The sequence below is a fragment of the Cinclus cinclus genome, chromosome 4 (assembly GCF_963662255.1).
Source record: "Cinclus cinclus chromosome 4, bCinCin1.1, whole genome shotgun sequence".
Taxonomy (NCBI): domain Eukaryota; kingdom Metazoa; phylum Chordata; class Aves; order Passeriformes; family Cinclidae; genus Cinclus; species Cinclus cinclus.
The window spans coordinates 41021150-41042585 of NC_085049.1; positions in this window are offsets into that span (position 1 = coordinate 41021150).

Below are 21436 nucleotides of genomic sequence, written 5' to 3' on the forward strand. Positions count from 1 at the left end.
GATTGAAATTATAATAGTATTATGGCCAAAATATGTTTATTATAAAACAGTAACATTCTAGATTACTGCTCGTGATCCAGGTTTACACACTTACTTCAGTTTAACTGATGGAAATAGCCTAGTCACCATGGCATGGTTTCTCATATTAACTAGAGACCCTTGTGATTAACTGTCAAGGGATAGAACCACATTTACACTTGCTATAATAAATCCAGATCACGAAACCCTTCGCAAACTGCATCAAAATCAGTCAAGTGTCTTCCTACACGGCTCTCCAAACAAGCATGACCAATGTGTACCATTTTCTGAAACCAATGACAGTCATTGGTGTGATGTGGCCAGCATCAAGTTCAGCTGCCTTTGAGACCCTGAATTCAACACAGTTTTTATTAATAACTATTTCTATTAATTGAAAATGGCCTTTGGCAGCAGGACAGACCAGAGCTTGGTCTTTGGTCTCTGGATCCACTCTCCAGGGAGAGAGAGCCCTGCCTCCCACACATTGCCTTTTCTCTGTACAAAGAAACAGCCACTTATGGAGGTGTGGAAATAGTTCATTACTTCCTGCTATACATGTTGTTGTAGATATTTACTGGGTGTACCCATACATTAAAAATAAAAACACATCCCCTCCCCTCATTACCCTTCCTTCAAAAGAATGTATTTCTTGTTGACATTTCCCCCCACCAGCCTTACTCCCGATGGAAGCAATTTATTCCACATATTGCAACCTAGTGTTGAAACTATTGTTTTATAATGCTTAATGTTTTATTTTTCTTAAAACGGAATTTATTGATTTTTTAATAGGAAGAAAAGTCATAACCTTTGTAAAAATGAAATGACAGCATTACATGGCTCAGAGAAGTACTGTGAATCTTATGCTATTGCCATCTCAGATTTCAGGACAGCATGACTTACTACATTTTTGCATAGTGTTTCCAACAGAAATATTTCAAAAAGAATGTTTCTTTCTTTTTTGCATGAACATCTCTGTTTGACATGATACAGAATTTCCTAATCAGTGGTGCTTGAAATATGTAAGCATTAAGGATTGATATAATATTATGCAGCTTACTGCTGCTCCTCACACCACCGAAGGGAATGGGACACCCTGAGAGCTGAACAGATTTAGAAAATTACTAAAAATTACTAAGTCTCTCTCCCAGATTTGCACAAATAGTCCCTTTCTAATACTGAACTCCATAATAAAATATGCCAATTCACATTTCTTCCCTTATTTATTTTTCTTTAAATTTGTTTGGCTTTTGTTGTGTGAGTTTTTTGGTTTTTTTCAGGATTGGGTTGTTGCTTAGAGCTTTTTTTGGCATAGGGTTTGTTGGTTGATTGGTTTGTTTGTTTGCAGCTATTTGATTTAAGGGAGCAAAGAGATCAAATAATCCTCAGGTATTTTTCTTAGTGGAAGGAATCTATGTAAGTTATTTAACTATCTTTTTCCTTGCAACTGCAAGAAAATTTCCATAGATTATCATTATAGATATATTTTACAATGAAGAAATGAGTAACACAACACAAACACATCCATTCTCTTAACTGAATGAGCTACAGCTTTTTGGCTGAAACAAACAATAATATTATTTATAACTCAAATTACATTCCACAAACTATGCTCTCATCTATAAAGAGACTATAATTGGCATGGTCGGGTTTCATATTGGTTTTTCTTTTTTTTTTTCCTCCAGTGACTTTCCTATTGACCCCTCTTTTAATTTACAAATAAAACCTTGACTTTCTTGACTGCCAGAACTGAAAATCCATGCTGGGATCCGAGATCAAGCTGTGTCCTTTCTGCTTTATGCCAAAATAGACTCTGGTTCATCTCCTCAGTGCCGAGGTGGCTCTGCAGGGCTGGCAAGAACCTAAGGAAAAACCAGCAGTTTTGTGAGTAAAAAAGTTAAAGTGAACACATTCTCTCAGAAGCAGGAAGATACCAATTTTCAAGTCAGCTTTATAGAAAACAGCTGTTCTTTAAAACAAATGCTCATAGGAGGGTCAGGGTGAGACATTTCATTGTTTGCTGGTCCTGCACAAACTTTTCCCCTTTGGTCTTTCATCCTATAGATCAACCCAGCTGAGGTGTTTGTGGCTGTCAGCAGTGCTGGATTCAGGTGTTTCTGCCCTCTTTGAGCTGTTTGTGCCCTTTAGCTTGTGGTGATGCTGAGACTGCTGTGTGCATTGGGTGGAGGGGTGTCCTGTGGAGGTCCCAAGTTTGTCTCTTTGAAACCAGGTCCTAATGCAGCTCTGCAAACAGTTGGGCTGTCTTGGAGAAGCTCACCCTTCTGTTTCTGTGTTTGTGGGGTAGCAGATGGAATCTAGGGAGTCAGTTTCCTAATTATTTTTCAAGTCCTAGTCAAGGGTGAACACTCAACCAGTTTTCTGCCATTAGTTATAACACCTTCCAAAATTCTTCTGAAGTCAATATTCCATATCATAGTTGGCAAATACATGTTCTCAGTAGAAGTCTGATGGATATAAAATATTTTAGGACAGAGCACCAAAACTTTGAGATGTTCACCTTCCATTGGGGAATGAGTATCTCTGCAGAGGTCAGGAACCCAGTCGAACACTGGGATCAAGCCCTCCGCTGCCATGAAGCTTATCATGGGAGAAGGGCTCACTCCTTGCAAGGACAGGACTAGTCACAGGGCAGAGAAATGTGGGCAAAGCAGAGAGGGCGCAAGGCCTACAGCAGTCAAAAAAGGTAGCAACAGGGACTGCTCCAGTAGTTTTTCAGAAGCTGTAATTATTTCTGCTGTCAACCAGGAGTACTGAGGTACATGATAGGTGAGAAATACTCTCAGGGAAATGATAACAGGTGAAGTCAGGCAAAGAGAGAATGGTATGCAAAGGCACACATGAAGCCCCCTTCCCTGTCTACAGAGAGCCTCAGCACCATTGGCAGAACACAGGTTCAGCGGCTCAGTCCTATAATTCACTGTATTTTATTTCTCATTTATTAAAGAATAGAGAGAAGGTAATGATGCATAACAGACTGCTGCCCCTGGAGCTCTTTCAGATTGTGGACCACAAAATCCCAGATTCTAACTCTGAGAAATAATCAGTACTGTTGATTCTTAGAGACAAGTAAAGTTCATGATGACCTGCTGACGTCTGGATTGTCTGCTGCCCTGGACTGTCTGCCTCTTCCACTGGCTGTCTCCTGCACCCCATGCCACGGCTGTGCTGAGAGCACTGAACTCATCATGCCACAACCCTTCTGGAGAGCCTGATGAGCATTGAGAAGCAAAGCTGAAATATTATTTCTACTTTATAACACGACAGATTTAACAGGAGAAGAAATACTGAGCCATGGGGAATGTGTACTGGCATTTACAGTTCCTTCTGCAGGTACATCCTATGTGAAATGTGAGTCTCTTCACTGTCTCCTTGAGTTTGATGAAAGAGATATTTAGTGGAACTTTATTTTTTATCTTAAATGTAATTTGGCTCAATGGATATACACTGACATGTAGACTAAGAGAAAAGGAAGATAATTATAAAAGTTAATTAAAATAGTTTCCACATAAACTGGAGATTAATGCAGAAGAAATTGGTTTGTGTTTGGTTTGCCTAAATGAAACTTGTTTTATTTTTGATGTAATGTTTTAGGCTACTTCTACAAATATGTAATTGAGTTCTAATTTTAATATTCACAGCAATCTGAATATTTACTTTTATATGCCCAAGGGATAAAAATCTAAATGTGGGAGAAAATGTATATGTTAACACTGAGTCTCTTTAAATCTTTCCTACCAGCCGCCGCTGAAAAGGCAATTATTTTTTGGGAGTAAACCCAAATTCGTGAAACCAAAGACATTCACAGTTAAGACATTGACTCGTTTTTCTCTTAGCTCAATACAATTTGTTTATGTATTACAGCATCTGCTGCAGGTTATGTAAGACTTGTTGCAAGAACTTGTGATATCTGATGAATAAAGGACAAAGTCTCAGTTTAGTTTTGAATTTTCAGGGTTTAACGGATTCTTCTGTAACCCTGTCCCAGGTCTTACTGCACTAGATGGTTCAGCTGCACATCATGTCTCTCTCTGGTTAATGGAGAAACTCCAGTCACTGCACACCTTGAGGTTGCAACTCTGAATGTACAAATGTAATCAAAGAACTCTCCTTAGGAAAAAGTGCTAGAATTTGCACATTGACCCACAAATTTCTTTTTGAATTAGATGAGCCACTAGATTGCATTATCAGAAACAACTTTTACATTTTATGAGTCATCAGTCACTTAAATTAGAAGAGTGATCCTCTGAATCAAAATTCTCTCCTTAGCTCAATTTTTAACATTCAGACTACATGGACATCCATTTTTACACCACACAAACTAGTTAGCAATCAGAAAGCTTAATCTTGTTCATTTCATTCAGATGAATATTCTCACTGGGGTTAATGAAGTTCTCACAAGAATGATATGAACATGGTTACTTAATTCTTGCCTAGATAATGTTAAATCATTTGATTAAATCCCTTTTTTCTGCTCAAGGCTACTGACAAGAAAAATTAAACAAGACCCATAAATATCCAGGTATGATCCAGTACAAACCACATGCATTCCCAAGGAGAGAAATAAAAGGAAGTTTTCTTGAGCAGAAGTATGCTTTTAATATGAGAGTGAAGAGAGAGTAATACTTCTGGATTACCATAATTAACTGGGGCCAACTTTCAAAACACCCCAAACACAAATATGTAGACAAATTGCCTTCAGAAATTAATTGGTTTCTGCATAAAAAAATATTTTGCATTTTACTTGCAAATGTACACTTTTCTTGAGGACAAATGTGATTGCTCATTTAATTAAATAATGCAGGCTATGACATACCAGAAAATATGCACAACAGTGGATTAAAGGGCACATGGACACCCTGATCATGGCACTTCTTGTCTTCTTAGCTCTAGAACTGGACATTGAAACACTATGTCCCTCACATGGGTAAAATGCACTGTGGGAATAAAGGCAGGTTATACTCAATTGCTGCTCTTTATTTTATGGATATAAAATTGAGAGGGGGTAAGTGTTTTTAATCAGTAGAAATTCATATTGCATAAAGAAAACTGCATCAAGCAAATGCTGATGTCTCCACACTGAAGAGCATTTTAGTAAGGATTGTCCCTGTGAGCATGAATGTTTGACAATCCCTACAATCACACAGTGATGATTAATACTTAACAAAGAGCAGCAAAAGTCCTGTAGTATACAATCAACTCTAAATTTTATACATATTTAATCCATAAAATCCTATATAAGGTTGCCTCAGTAGGAGACTGGCATGTAAGGACACAAAATGTTAACCTGCCCCATGGACAAAGCTGGGCTATTGCTCCAGGCAGTGCAATGGGAGGGGAAGAGCTGTTCCATGTTGCTTCTGCTTGAGCTGTGCAGGCAGCTCAGTAAATATGGGGTAGGGACAGAATAATTTGTTTTCACCAAATCACCAATAGCCATGTCTAGAAAAATGAATTGAGGTTATGCAACTTTTGGTATTTTCTACCTCTTGATTTCCTAATTGATAAATAGCTATTGCACTTTGCTCATTTGATTAAATAGTATTTACAGTTTTACTTTTGTGGTTATTCCTGTCTTTTTAAATAAAATTCAAAGAAAAATAAATCAATAACAAGAGTTTAAGTCTTTCGGCACTTTCAAATTAGATTATTTTTGGAAAAGCATGGCTTCAATAATTTGAGTCTACATAAAAACCTACCACTTTTTTAGCTCAAACCTTCCAGAACATTTCACCTTCAGAACCAAAATGGAGATGTTTTGAAAGAGGAAAAGCTTGTGAGGCTACTGATATGTGGTAATACAGCAAAAAATAGATAAGAAACTGTCACAGTGTTCTATGCCAGTGTGTTCCAGCAGCTGCATCATCATCCCTCCACTTGGCAAGTCAACACACCTTTTTTTTCTAGGAGTCTCTTAGCTCCCTCCTTTCCTTCCTCAGTCCTTCCTTTCTGGCCTCTTGAGTTTTACCCTGTAAAAATACATGTTAGCCACAGGAATAAGTGAGAGAATACCATGACTTGGCAGGAAAAGTAAGAGAGATGGATGTCTAGAAAACAAAAAATTAAAATGTGCGCTAAGAAAATGGTGGAACAGATTGTGGAAGGCTGCTGTAAGTACAGGCAGATACTGGGATGAGACTAAAACAGAATATTAAATGTATGCTAGTGTAATTATCAATATTAATATCATGATATAATGGCTGTTAAAAGCATAAAAATAAGAAAATAAAAATTGATAGAATTCATAAAAACCATTATGATAATTTAAATCCTTATTATCAGTGTTTACTTATGTCTTAGGATAGAGTAGTGAACCTTTAATTGCAGGCAAGCAATTTTATGTAGGAATAAATCAGAACTTGGGCACAATGATAGCATTTATGCAACAATGCCCTGGATTTTGGCACACATTCAGCATTCTCTATATCAAGTCTTAATACAAAACATCTGAAGCACACTGTTAATAAAGCTGTTAGGTACAACTCATAGAATGAAATGTTCGCCGTTCTCTCCCCTTTTTTTTCCCTTTCAACTCACTCAGCCCTTATTTTTACAGAATGGCTTCACTTTTTTTGATCTCCAAACTAAAGGAAAAATGGAGCCAAACAAAATAAAACACACATGCAGCAAGCACAGTTGATTTCTGAGGCTGGAAGGGTGAAATGCAGAATGACTTCTTGTTCCAGGAATGTTTTGCTAAGCATGGAGAAATATTGTTTTCTAAAGGAAATACACATATGAAATATTCTTAAGCATTGTCATATCAAGAGACTGATGACTGTATTTTAAAAGCAGGAAATCTTAATATTAGTCTAGAGTAAGAAGTATCTGTGCTATTTTATTCTGGTTTCAGTGCATATTAAGTGGAATTAAACCCCCACCCTTGTGTCAACACTCAGACTCCTGATTGTCTCAGGCAGCCCTAACCAGAGGTCCAAAGCCAGCAAACTCCCCTTCACGCACTACCAGAGGCCTGGCTCAAGCACCCAACGTGGTCTGGGCTGCAGCCTGAGGTGTTTTCTTACTATTTAAAGGCAGATGTTTTGGTGCTTGCAATACCCTGGTGCGTTCATGGGAGATATGCTCCCCAGGAGCAAGGTACTGCTGGGCGGATCCAGGTATAGGGAGCAAGGTTTACTGCACCTAAGTTAAAATCTCCACCATAATTACTAATGTTTGCCTGATTTAGAAGATGGAAAACCATAAGGTAAATAACAAAGTTATTGGTGTTAAAAAGTCAAGGGAAGAGAATTATTATGACGTTCCAAAAAATACCGACCAGAAGAGAATGAAGTTCTTACTTTCTGTATGAACCTGGAAAATAAATAAGAGGAAAATTAGGCAATGCTATCTAAAATAATTTCTTATGGCTAATATTTTAAGATGTCCAGAACCCCAAACTCAGCTATCTAGCCACCGTCCCAACATCCTAGAATCTATGCAGACTTTGCAAATAAATTGCAAATGCTCTGACAAGAATGTAGTACAAAAGACAGGAACAAGATCTATTTTTCTCATCTGCCTTGGCTACTTATCTAGCTATCTACAATACCTTATGATGTATGTTTGTTTTATATATATATATATATAATATATATACACACAAATGTTATTCTAAACATTCAAACATCAATATTAGTATCACCATAGTTAGTGTTTTAACTTTTATTAAGTTAATTTTATTAGCTCTAATTTAAACAGAGTATTGCAAATTCTCAGTAAGAACTAGATTTTAATTTGGATATATTTAGGAATTCTGCAATTCTAAATATTTCAAGTTAGAAGCATTTATTCATAAAATAAAATGTATTTCATGATTAGAAGTGAAATTATTTGTCTGGCTTTGCATTTAATTGGACAAATTAGTGGCCGGACTCAGCATAATTGTTCTGTTTCCTAGGAAAGGATCCAGTGTACCATATTTTACGTGAACTATATTATCTGATATATGTCTTATGCTACATTCTGGGGAAAAAAATGCAAGATGCAAAGAAAATCTTATTTTGCACAACCTGTTTCACAATTTTACAAAACCTGTTTCTCAAGCCTCTCTGAAACTAGAATGTTTAAATAACCAGATCAATCTTGCTTGTTTTGCTGATATAAATTTTATACAATTCATTTATGGCTGATATTTCTTGAGTTTATGTAGCCCTATATTCCTGATCTCTCTTTAAAAATTATTGTATAATTAAAACTGAAATACACATATCAACATACACATGGAAGTTCTCTTAACAGAATTCTAAGGCTGTGAGTTCAACCACTCAAAGGATTTAGAAATGTAAGAATCAGGAATACCAGAGAATTCTTAGGTTATGTCCATTAAATATGCATAATATTTAATGATGTTTCTTTATTCTCTGTTGCTGTTCCCACTAAGAATTTTTTCACAAGTCTTTGGTTGACTATGGAAGGTAGTTCCTCCAGGTCAACAAGTCCATTGCTTAAGTTCAAGATTTCATTTCAAAACTTGATGAGATTTACTGGGCTGTATTTTTTTCTTAATATTGGTCATTCATTAGCAGTTGAAGCATGGAAGTTATGTATAGGCAAATAAAGTGTTTACCTTAGCTTGTTATCTGCCATGAAAAAAATCCAGCACAAATAAAACTGGATAAAAGTATAAGGAACTTAAATCACAGGTCACAGGTTGGTAATGGGGAGTATCGGACAGTCTAATATTAGTGCAGGCTGGGACTGAAGAGCTCTGCCTGAGTTGCAGGCCATAATGAATGTAAGAATATGAAGAACATAAATTCATTATTATTTGGTAGGGTTGTTTGTTTTGTGGTTTTTTTTTTTAAACACAGTTTTCAATAGCCTGGTGGGTCCATATTCTTTATTGTCGTGGACAGCTCTGGAAATCCGACACAAAGGATAAAGCACAGGAGAAGATTGGATATAGACTGAGTAGCATTTTAGTTTTTACTTCTCTGAAGTAGCCGATTGCTCTTAAGGAGGCTATAACCCTTTCTGAGCCCACAGACAAAGCAATTAAATCCAGTATGGTTTAAATTATGAATATGCACTGTGAGATGGGTTGAAGCTAATAATGGGTTGAGGTCCAGTTTGAGCCTAGAAGTACCCTGAAAATTGCAATATATATTTCGAAGGATTCAAAATAAAAAAATAATAATATTACTTTTTATTTTCAACAATTATATGGGTTCAGAATTGACCACAATGTTACAGGAATGTCAAGGAAGGGTTAAATAAGACCAGAATGAAATGATGGAACACAAGTAAAACATCCTGTCTGGCTAAATTTCTACAGACTGCACGTGCAGAAAGCACTAAAATGCTGGAGTCTCCATCTACAACATAGGGTGGAAAGGGATTTATCTAGTGATAAGTTAAAACTGTTCCTAGTTACGATTTCTCTGAGTTGAGACCAGTGCAATACTTCATTGTAATCAACCTGCCTTGGCTTGCTAGAGAACAAAATGCAATCAGATTCAGAAGAAAAGGAGATGACCTCATGAACTTGAATACCTGCCCGACCTTGTGGTTGTCGTTAACTCATAGTTGTTGACCAAAAGGATCATAAAACTTTTGTTGCAATTAATAACTGATAGTGAATTTTAAAATCCAGAGATGTATCTGTTAAATTAATCAGCAACTGTTACCTTGCCCATGTTTATTCAGGTTTTATTTATTGTGAAACATGAGATGACATATTCTACTTGTCACTGTGGAAATATTTATATCCTAAGTGGCAAGTAAATAAAATACTTAAAACATAGTTAAATAATAATTATTACTAATTATTGAATAAAAGAAACCTTTTGGATTTTGAAACCGAAAAAGCTGATTCAGATACTGAGTCTGAAAAGAATTAATTATTCTATTTGTGTGTGGAGTTCACATTCTAGTTTGCAGTACAAAAATATCTGGGAAAGCATTGTAAACATATAGATGATTAACACTTTCTTGGGGCATGGGAGAGTTCAGATAATATAAACTTTGAAATATAGTAAATTAGCATTAAGTATATACACTAAAAGTAAAGGAAATTTCAAGCTAACATCAAAGGGACTAAGAGTATTTCAGGGAAGCTATGATTTCCAGTGTAGTAAAGCATTACATAAGATGCATAAGAGAAGGAAATTATCTAAAACCCAAGTCTATATGTGCAAAATTTTACCCAATGAGTATTGATTTTTGACACCATTAATTTCTGATTTTATCAGTGATTACTCAAAAAACTGCATTTTGATGATATTTAAAATTAAAAAAGTAGATCAATTGAAACAACTTCAAAGAGATTTCAACTATGTATAAACAGATTTTTAATGTTGATTAAAGCATTGAAACTTTTGAAGTGTTTTCAGATAAAACAATTGATTTTGTTTAATTAAAAATAAAATTATTTTTTATTCTTTAACAGAAAATGTGTCCCAAAATTTCTGCATATAGCTGTTGCTTTGAGTAAATCACAGCATGGCATAATCTTAGAATCAGGAACTGATTTGGGTTGTGAGGGACCTTTTGAAGATCTCAAATTTTAGCCACATGGTCTTCTTGCAGAAGGAGGGACAACTGGGTGGAAAAATTAAAGCTATAAATTTCACTGTAGATAAGGTAGCAGAGACAGCATATTTTTAAGTGCCAGAAAAACACAAATATGAAGGCCTCATGAAAATCAAGATGGAGAACTGGTAACTTAGTTCCTCAGGGAAGGAATAGTTGTGACTGAACTGCTGCAAATTGTTAGCACATGTTATAAACCCGTTTATTTCAAAATTATAGAAGAGAAATTTGCATATTTTGCTACCTGAATAATGGATGAATACTTTCAGATTCCAAAATTCCATGTTTGAGGGTTTGAAACCTTTTCTGCTGAGGAAATGTAAAGTGTATGGTTCTTTTAAAATTTCCCCATATGTTCATTAACATATACATGAACAAGCATTAATTTTCTTTTCTTTCGTCCCTTAGACTACTGTGCCTTCATGTAAGGTATGTAGGTATCAGGATGACCACACGAAGGGGAAGAAGGAAGTTTAGCAAATGGAGATATATATTGCCACTGAGGGGTTATGCATTTTCTTGCATTTAAATGCTTGAAATTGTTTAACATCTCAATCCTGCTTTGTAATCAGGTAGTGTTTAAAAGACAAATATTATTTTAGTTGTGTCTTGAACTCCATCATTCATCCTTAATTTCTATTCAAATCAAGGTTAATCTAAGTTTCCTGACGTGTCAAGGAACAAAACAGGGCTGACTTGTTTCTTAGAAGAACTGAGGACCTTAGAGAATAAAATAGCAAAGCAAATGCACAGAAATTCTTTCATTCAAATTCTACTCCCATGAATCATCTCTCTTTTTCTCTCACTCTGTATGTGTGATATGTGTATCAGAGGAGAGGCCAAGTGAAAATGCCCATTATTACTTTGACTGCTGTCTACTCATGCAATTTGGCAGCACTTTGGAATCATGAAGTAGAAAGTGTAAAATACATTTCTAAAGATTCAGGTTCCACCTGTTTTTAAATTATAACAGCTACTTCAACTTTTCTATTTGTATTCCTCAGAAAGACACTTTTTGGTAAAGCTGTGCCTCATTCTTTAGCTACTTAAATCTTTGGTGGCTTAAACATATTCTTAAACTTGCAGAATTTGCAGTGGAGAAGATAATATATCAGTAAGTATGTTTAGTCCTCCTTCCTTTATTTTAATGATAAATTTTTCAGATTTCTATGTTATGAAGTCAATAACTCTTTGCTGTCAGAGAAATATATGAGTGGATTTCTTAATAGTTTTTTTCAGGCTGTTAACCCCTTGCTCTGCTCATGCCGTGAGTCCAGCAGGAGCTGTGTGGCCCAAGCTAATAGACTGTCAAGCTTGGGACCATGAATTGCACCCACACATCTTTCATTTTGTTCAATATATATGAAGAGTAAGCTGAGGTCTGCCTCCAGAAGACCTTGGAAATATAGCCGAGAATATTATCTTGAGTCTACCTGAGTGTTAAGTAACTGACTGAACAAATAGTACAGGATTGCGTTGCCACTTACAGATAGTTTTGAAATACTGTAGTCTACACTGATGTTAAGGGGAAGCAGTTAGGCCTAGATTTCCCTGAAAGATATCTGCTTTTGCCTTGAAGTCTACTTAGAAATGGCTAAACTTAATGACAATTTTTGGGAAAACTCAGCTATCCATAATTTTGCAGAAGAAATCAAGTGTAGAGGATCTTTGTGTCATTATATTTGGCTTTCAGATATCATGGGGTGAACATTAGAGCTTTTTCTTTTCCTGGTCTCTCACTTGTCTTCTTGAGTAGAGACATATTGCTAGTTAAGACTCATTGGCTTCCCAGAAATCAGGGTGGAGAGCAAGGATGCACAGGAGAACTTCACTGCCATGGGGGACAGAGCACCTGCCTTGACTCAAGCTTCCATTCCCACAACTTGATTTTACTTTAACTGATGATGGTTTAATGCAGAATGCAGAAATGGTGATGGATGATAGAACAGGATTTCAAAGTCTGCTCCTGTCATAATCAACTGCTGAACTGCACAATCATGTGCTCTTTTGGTCCCTTGTTTGCTATGGTAATTCTCTTTAGAGACAGGCATCAGCTCCTCACATGTCTCCCTCCAGTGCTTAGCTAAATGCTTGCCCCTACGTCAAGCAGTCCTGTATCACTCAGATACTGAAACATGCATCTATCTTATGCACACATTTAAGAGGATAATTTAACATAATTTTGCAAACAAACACTAGACCAAGAAAAGCTCTTTAATCTTGGGAGGTCAGGTAAAAAATTAATTTCAGATGTGCCTGATTTGTTCCATAATGGCTTGTTTCCTTGATCTAGGAAGACAGTGAACATGAACTTCTGTGTCTTCTCATATGCAGTGTCATCCAGCTTGCTTACACATGAACAGTTATACTTTCAGACATGCAAATAGAAATGTAGTGAAATCTGTTTAATGAACGCCTTCTGGGTAATCCATGTTAAAAACGCAGTGAGTTTGGTGTAAATAGTTTAAGTCAGTCTGAATACCCAGTTTTCCTACCACATTTTAATACTAAAACCATTCCAATACCTTCTAGTTTAAACTACCATATAACATCCAGCACTTGGTATTTTTCCTTCAAAATGTTTTTATACTACTCCAATGGTGAAGCAAAAGGTGTTAGTTTAAAAAGCTCAAAGGTAGCCAGAAAGAGAGCAGCTACCACAGTGGGGAGGCAGCTCCTTGCTGCAGATTGCAGCTCCCCATCCATGCTGCCCACTCTGGGCTCTCCTTTCTGTCTTAGCTCTCTTTAGCTTTCCATCACTGCAGTTGGTGATCCTACTCTTGCTTGTAATTTCTGCAAGATGCATCTTTTAAAAACCAAGGTATTTTGAAGCACTTCTGTAGCACCAGTGACATTATCAGAGATAATAGATTCTCTTACCTTTTCAGACATATTTACAAACAAACCATTTTTTAAAAATACTGAAAACACTGTATTGCTAAGACAATTAGAAAATAAGCTATTATTTTTTTTTAGATAAAGGAAATATCATATGCAGCCAGCAGGGCAGATGGCAAGAAACTTGGACCCTGATGTAAATTTTGAACTTAAGAAAGTAAGTGGTTTCAGTTTCTCCCTTTTAGGGTTCAGCTACAATAGAAGGATAGCATTTTACAAAATACAAAGCTCTCATCTGTGTTAAGATGGCCTCAAAGGTGGGGTAAGAGGTGCTGCTGGCGGACAAAATGAAGATGGAGGATGATAGTCAGAGATGTTGTAAAACAACTGAAAAGGAGTCAGGATTTTCACATTAGAAATAATGTTCATTTATCACAAAGACAGCTTTGCATTTGACCAAAACACACTCTACATGTTTGATGTAGAGATAGGCATGTTCACATTGCTTAATTTAAAGAAGGTTTTTTGCACGTTTGTCATGCAAACTACAGGTCTTGAAAAACTTTGGAATTTGGTTCAAATCTAACACATGTTTCCATACATTTTCATAGTCTATTTTAAAGGCAAAACCAGTCCTGGTGTTCCTTTGCCACTGGCTTAAATACATGGCTGTGTCGGAGAGGCTATGCACATGCCATGAAGAGGAACTGCTAGTGCCTGGCAAAAGCAGATTGGCATAGAGAAGTGTGATCTGGCAAAGAGAAGATCCTTTGCTAATGAATCAGCACAAGCAGTTTGGTTTGGACAGAAACAAACTATAAAATGCCAGCTCAGCAGGAACTCTTCCTCGAATACATCAAAGCTGTTCCTTTCTACATGGCACAGCTGCCTTCTTTCCAAGAATTTCTAGGCCAGTATTCTTGTTTTCAAATAGTTTTTGAAAGCATATAACCCCCACCCCTCCCCAAATGTCACAAGCTAATAAAAAGGGGTGTAAAAATTTGGAACATCAAAATATTTAAAACATCAACCAAGCATCAAAATATTAAAATCATCAATTAAGCAAAGCATGAGCATAGATGGTTACAATCCCCACTTGCTTATGTGATGATTATATCTTAAAAAAACAGATGGCTGTTTTTCTGAAGAAGCAGATATATTGAGGGCTCACAGGATGTTTGTGTTGGTGCAGAAGGAGGAGATGACAGAGTTGAGCAGTGTTTCTGGCCAAGCCAGGCTGGGTTTCCTTCTAAATTTCTCAGTTGTTTTGGTCCTATGTCTTAACTTGAGCAGAATTTAAGTGTACTGGATAAGACTCAGCATTGTATGAGTTAGTGATTTTCTGAAAAGTGTTTGTTTTTTTTTTTTTTAATAATAACTCGAAATAAGAATTTGGATGGGAAATTTGGACATGTTGACAAGTGGGATGAAGTAGATACACCTGATAAGGTAAGCAGGGTGCAATGGTTTTCTGGTTTTGCTGTTGATATACAACAGTACAGGAAAAATGGTCACACCAGAGACAGGGCAGGGGATGCCAAACTCAGGGCCCCTGCTGAGAGCTCAGTGAAAAAGGAGAATTTCTTTGGCATGCTTCATGAGTGTTCAGGCATCCAAGGCTGCTGCTGTTGCAGTAGACTGCCTTTAAGATTTGCTGCACTATGAGATCAGAGCACCACCTGTGGATTTGGATGGAATATTACAGAGGACACATCACTGCTATGTGAAATAGGAATCTTTGCTTGGGAACAAACTGACTCTTGCTATTTCTGGGTAAGCAAAGCAAGCTGTCTGTGAGATGTGAAGGACTTGTCCTGATGTCACAACTGGATTTGCTGAGACCTTCTCTTGCTGTGCCTGACAGAACCAAAATATGGCCTGAGAGATGTCCTAGATTGTATATGAATATATGGACTAAAACAGACTAGCAGGGTGGAAGCTGAGGCAGAGTGTTCTGTGAGGTACTGAGAAGAGGACACACAAGGAGAGGATTTTTTTTTAAAAGGTATGCCATAAAGTATGCAGCAGTTAGACAGAGGTGTAACTTCAGAGACTGAATTAGAGGCATTAAGGAACACAGAATTCAGCAGAAAATGAAGGAAATAATAAGCACATAAAAATACATGGGGTGGAAAGTTCATTGAAAATATCCTGTCCCTGGGTATGCCCATGCTTTTCTACCAGAATAATTCAGCACCTACAACTTTCTTGAGGGCATTTAGGGTCCAAAATTGAAGAGATCCTCCATGAAGTAACTCCTCAAACTTACCTTGCTTGACAAAACCAAGCTTCCTTCAAATTCAACTAAGTCCAAATATTGATGGGGGTGGTGGTTGTTTTTTTGCTATAACGACTTTATAAGAAGTGAGAAGTTCAAGTTCAGATGCCTACTTAGCCAGTTCTCTGTTGAGCTTTGGCCAGTTCAAATCTCAATCCCCTGCTGCCCAAAGGCTCTTCTGAAGTTTGGGTGTAAAACACAGCAGAAGGAGTAGAAGGTAGGGAGGATGCTGAAGCAAAGGATGCTTTTTTCATGAGTCCAGGAGGAGAGGAAAAAGGGGGTCATGAGGGATCTGGAGGCTCTGTCTCAAGAGCTTGACTTGGAACTATTGCAAAATCACTGTTAAGAGCTGGAGCTGTAACATTCACACTTTCCCTTTCTTAAAATAGACACTTAAAGTAAATCTGAATTCAGGCCTTCAGTGCATTCATTCTCCAAATACAAAGATGGGCACAATAATAGCTGCCTTCTTGTAGCCAGTATGTGCAACTAAATTCTTAAATGTGTATGAGGCTCTCAGATATGATTCTGAATTTTTTTTCCTATGGTCAATTGGGAGGAAAGAGTCAATCTCTCTTTAGGTAAGGCTTTGAATCAGTGGGCAGCTAGTAAGGAAAAAGCAAAATATTTAAGAACTGCCCATGATTTTGCAGCAATCTATCATTAAAACAAAGTATAAGTGATAATACTGTGACAAAGAGTGAAATTATAAAAGTCTGCACTAGATAGAACACACAATTCTTTTTAGCATTTTATCTATCTGGATGAACGAGCTAAATTCTGCTTTTGTGAGAGAGCTGCTTAAAGAATCCCCTGTTGGAATATGTTCCACTGTTGATAATTAAAACCAGTCAAATGTCCTGAAAACCTGAAAATGTGTGTGTTCTTATCTGAAAAGGATGGTTGGCACAATCCTGTCAATGTGCTTTTCTGATAAACTACTTTGGGCACTGCAATTATCTGTCCAGGGAGGTGGTGGAGTTACTGTCCTTGGAGGTGTTTAAAGAAAGACTGGACATGGCACTCAGTACCATGGTTTAATTGATAAAGTGGTGTTAGGCCATAGGTTAGATTTTATGATCTCAAAGGTCTTTTCCAACCTAGTTAACTCTGTCATTCTGTGGTGTAGAATGATAAGTAAGAAATTGTGGTATCCCTGCAGGCAGATAGAGGATGCACCTTTTCCTGTACAAAGACATGCCTTTGTGTAACTACACATCCCTGCGTTCTCATAGTCACTTACTCTGCCCACTGGCATATAGTTATGTGTCACATAAATATTTAATCTGCTTTATACTGGAGTGGTCACACAAGAGGTAATATTTAAGGACATAGAAGGTCTTGTGACAGATGGGATCACAGATAAGGAATAAAGGCACACAAAGGAGCTACTGAATGGTCAGTAGCTCCTTTAAAGAAAATGTAGGACAGCATTCCTGAGAGAACCACCTACTTCTAATTCATTCAGCATTTAATAAATGGCCTTGTTTATAGAAGTGCTTGAAAAAATTTAACCTGTCTCACTTGTTTGCACACAAATTACAGCTCTACCTTCATAAAACCTCTGCTTTTTGAAAACTCCCTTTAGCACCCAGTACATTTCTGTGTATTACTTTTTAGTAGCTCTGAACAGCTTCTGGAAGCAAGCAGCGAACTGAAAATGCATGCATTCATTACATTAGGTGATTCTCTTGTTCCATTACACCAGGATGAAATTTTGGGCATATTTATGTTAATTTATAGTCATTCCCTGGAAACTGCCAGCAACATCTGATAGACTTTGGGCTCTCTTCATCTGAATGTCCCTGTGGGCACCGGTGGCCTAGAAACATCTGTCCTCTCCTCCCCGGGGGATTCAGAGGAAGGGACATGAGGAGGAAGTGCTCTGCAGGTTCTAAATTCTGGCTGCTGCTGGCTGTCATGCAAAATGACCAGAGGGGCCAAAATTACATGGGACACAAACCCAGCACTACTTAAACAATAAGCAACTCTGCCCCTGGTTAAATGCCCCTCTCCTCCCTCTCAAATCACAGATAATGCAGTTTATTTGTTCCCTCAGTGTATGAGTGAGCTCCATTTCTGGTGAGAAAGGTCTGACTGAAGCCCTGTCTATATGGGATAAGAAAGATACTGATGAATAGTGAGAAGAAATAACTTTGGTAAAATCCTCTTTCCACTTGTCTGTTAGTATTTACAGAAGTTTCTGACATAAAGCTCACCTTTGTGTAGCTGTGGTCAGCTTGCTGTGTTGTGTTCGGTTTGGAACTAACCTTGCCTGCCACTGAGATAAGTGAAAGGTCATCCAACAGCTCTTCAATCTTTCTTCTGGCTGGCAGGGAATTCAAAGAGTAGAGAATTTTAACTACTTATTGAGCTAACATACCTTAATCCAGTTCTTATTTTGTCATTGCTGGAGAGGTAATATAGAACATAGAAGTTTTTGTTAATACTTTTAATATCAGAAGTCTAGATGTGCAACATTTATGGTAGACAGAACATGTGACTTTACTTGTGGAGCTGCCAAAATTCCTTCATCTTCACAGTGTAACAGAGCTCATGCCATCCCTTGGGGTAATGCATAAGAGCATCTGTTGTGCATAAAGAAAGTGCTGAAAATAATAGAAAAAGTCAGTCTTTTGTGCTTTGGTTTGGAAAAGAGCCAGTCGCCACTTAAGATGAGAGAAGACACCTTGAGGAGAGCAGTTCACAGGTGAAGGCAGGAGAGGACTGTAATCCTCCACTGGAAAATCCTGCAAAGAAAAGATGATGCAACTAACTTCAAAGGATATTTTCTTAGTTGTAGAAATGAAGATAAAAACATGGTTATTTCACAGGAGAATAAATTTAATTTTTTTTTTTTTGGCTGAATTCATTAAAAACCTCAAGCCCTTCTCAGGTATCAGTTTTGCTGATCTTGCATGAAAAATGAAGCTTGTAGACTGATAGAGCATCGGCTAGTGGCAGCATAGCAGCTCAGCAGTAGTCCTTTTCTTTCCCCCTCTTCTGAGAACTGTCTTCCATTTTGTTTGTCTTGATTTTTCCACTTTCTCCCTCAACAATTTTTCCACCATGTAATTCGGATTTGACATATCTGTGCTGACAGAGAAGTTAAGATTAATGACCTCTTATGTTCTTCTGGTCAGAGAAGATGAATCAAACTAAATTGTTTTACCAGTTAATAAAAACAGCCCTTTTTTTTTATTAATAACAGAACAAAGAAGTTCAGGGAGCAAAGAATGACAGGGAAGGCAGTTGGATGTAATATATGGTGGTTGCTGAAAAATAAAGGTAGCTATGGGCAACGTGCCAGACTGAGACTTAGCTCTTGGCTCAGGAGGAACTATCTGAGTTTTTTAAGTTCATAATGTAAACAGCTGTCAATTTGCTTTTGTAATGAGAACTAATATGATTTTAAACAGCCAAGCTATTTTTACTTTTATAATTGATCCTGTGTATACTTCTTGTCCTCTTCCATTGAATGTCAGTTAGGGAACATGTGATCCTTGGAGACCAAGCTATAGTTATAGATAATAAATCCATTAAGCCTGATTTTTTTTTTGTTGTTGTTTTTGATGGAACATGCTTCAGAAGGCTAGGAAAAGCCCCATGACAGAATAAACCCACATATTTCTAAGCACTCATATAAAATTTCTACTATTTTTGACTAGCATTTTTTCCTATTTTTGAAAGATTGCTCTTAGGAGCAGCCTTATCAGGGATGATTTACTGCAGACATCAGATTGCTGCAGGATTTGAGAGGTCCCACTGCAGATATCAGAAAGAGCAATCCTGGGCTCTATCATAGGTATTGCATAGGTTCTTCTATGTCTAATGACAGTGGTCAAATCCTGAAGAATTCATTGTGCTTCATGAAGGCAGAAAACACCTATGGAATTTCTAACACATTTTAAATGCTCTTTTTTCTCCTTTTTCAAGAGGTGAAAGAGTTTCCAGGTACTGGGAGGCAGTGTGGTAGTGTATGCTGCATGTCCCCCAAAAGGAACCCATCATGCATTGACCTCAAAGTGGTGACTAGGTGACCTCAAAGTAGTGGTGACTAGGAAGGGAGGAGTCTGTTCTCCTATTCCCACATCTTCATATAGTTCAGCATGCAGGTGCACATGGTTTGTGTGTACTTGCACAGCTAAATTATAGTTTATTTCCAGGAAAATCACCAGTGGTTTGTAGGTCTTGTTTCACAGAGAGGGTGTCTTCTACAACTGCCTGCAGAAGCTGTGTTCTTACACCTATTACACTCACTTTTCTCATCCTGTTCGACCCCAAATCAAGGCTGAACTGCAGCCCCAACCTGCCAACTGCACCAAGAGGCCTCTGGTTCTCTGTCCTTCACCTTCAGGCCTACTTTTTACTCCTTAGATGCCTCTTGAACTTTTCTGTTTGCCCTTAACAAAACCATTTCCTCTAAAGCCACTTTTAAAAAACAATTCCATCTTTAGGGAGGTGTATGGAATTAGTGGTCTTCTAGGGCACAGTTGAAGCCAAAAAACTATTCATGCTGCTTTGATATCTAGAGTACTTAAGAGGTCTCATGTAGAAGTGATACACAAAATTTATTAAAGTTATTTAAATATAGATATATTTGTGTTTCCAAGCAGAAGTTTTGATGAGTTTCTTCAAAGTCTAATCATATGCACCTTGAGGATGGTAAAGCAGGGTCTGATTAAATTCCATGCATATTCTGTGAGTCTGTGATTTCAAGTTCTGGATTAATGCTGACATCTGCTGTTGATTCTTGCTAAATACATTCAATGCAGGACAGGGAATGTGCACTTTATGCTGACTCAGTTTCATGTTTTATTTCTTACAAGGTAACATAGATAGAAATAAAAAAAGTACAGAAAAACCTCCATCAACCAGTAACTATCCGTATGGGTTTTGAGCCATGAAACTAGGAACAGACAACAAAGATGAAACTGAATTTTGATCCTTTTAAATGACTGACAATGCTTCTAATGAGGAAAGGGCTTGAGAAGATAACCTAAAGAGGGAAGCTGTCTATGTACAGGGTGGATATTCAGCCTGGGAAGTCCTTAGCGCAGGGATCCCTTTTCTGTTTCAATTTCTGTCACCACTTCTCTGTTACTCTTTCTACAGGAGCCCCTAAAATGCTGGAGTCCTAATCCACAGCTGGTATAGGCAGCTCCTACTGCAGGGGAAAGGGGTTATGACGACAGTGCAAGAACCCTGTGTCCTCATTCTACTTGAATGCTCCGAGCTCAGACCCAGCAGCACTAGTTCGAGGAGCTCCAGGCTGGCCACAAGCACGGCTATCACTCTAAGACATCAGGGCAGAGTCACACCACTCAGTCTCACTGGGACCTAGAAGAAAGAACGGCTGGGAGACACCAGCTGCTTCCATATATATTGTTATATGGCTTCCATGGCCATTAGTCATCACTGGGCTGGGCTGGATCAACAGTACTTTATGTTCTTTGTATTGCCTGGGAGCCTTAACTCTTGCTGCTCCTGCCAGGCATCCTCCCTTCTAACATCAAACAAGACAACTGTGGAGGACAAAATAGTTTTAGAGATTGGTAATGAGATTTTCTCATTATAAAATACATCAGATTTTCTCATTATAAAAGACATCAGGGAGAGCTTAAGGATGGGAGGTTTGGTGGAAATCCCAGATTTATCATATTACTGCTACAAAAAACCACTTTATGTTTCTGCTCTCCAATGAAAGAAAATCCTTCACTTAAACAAAATAACCCCATGTACTGCTCCAAACAC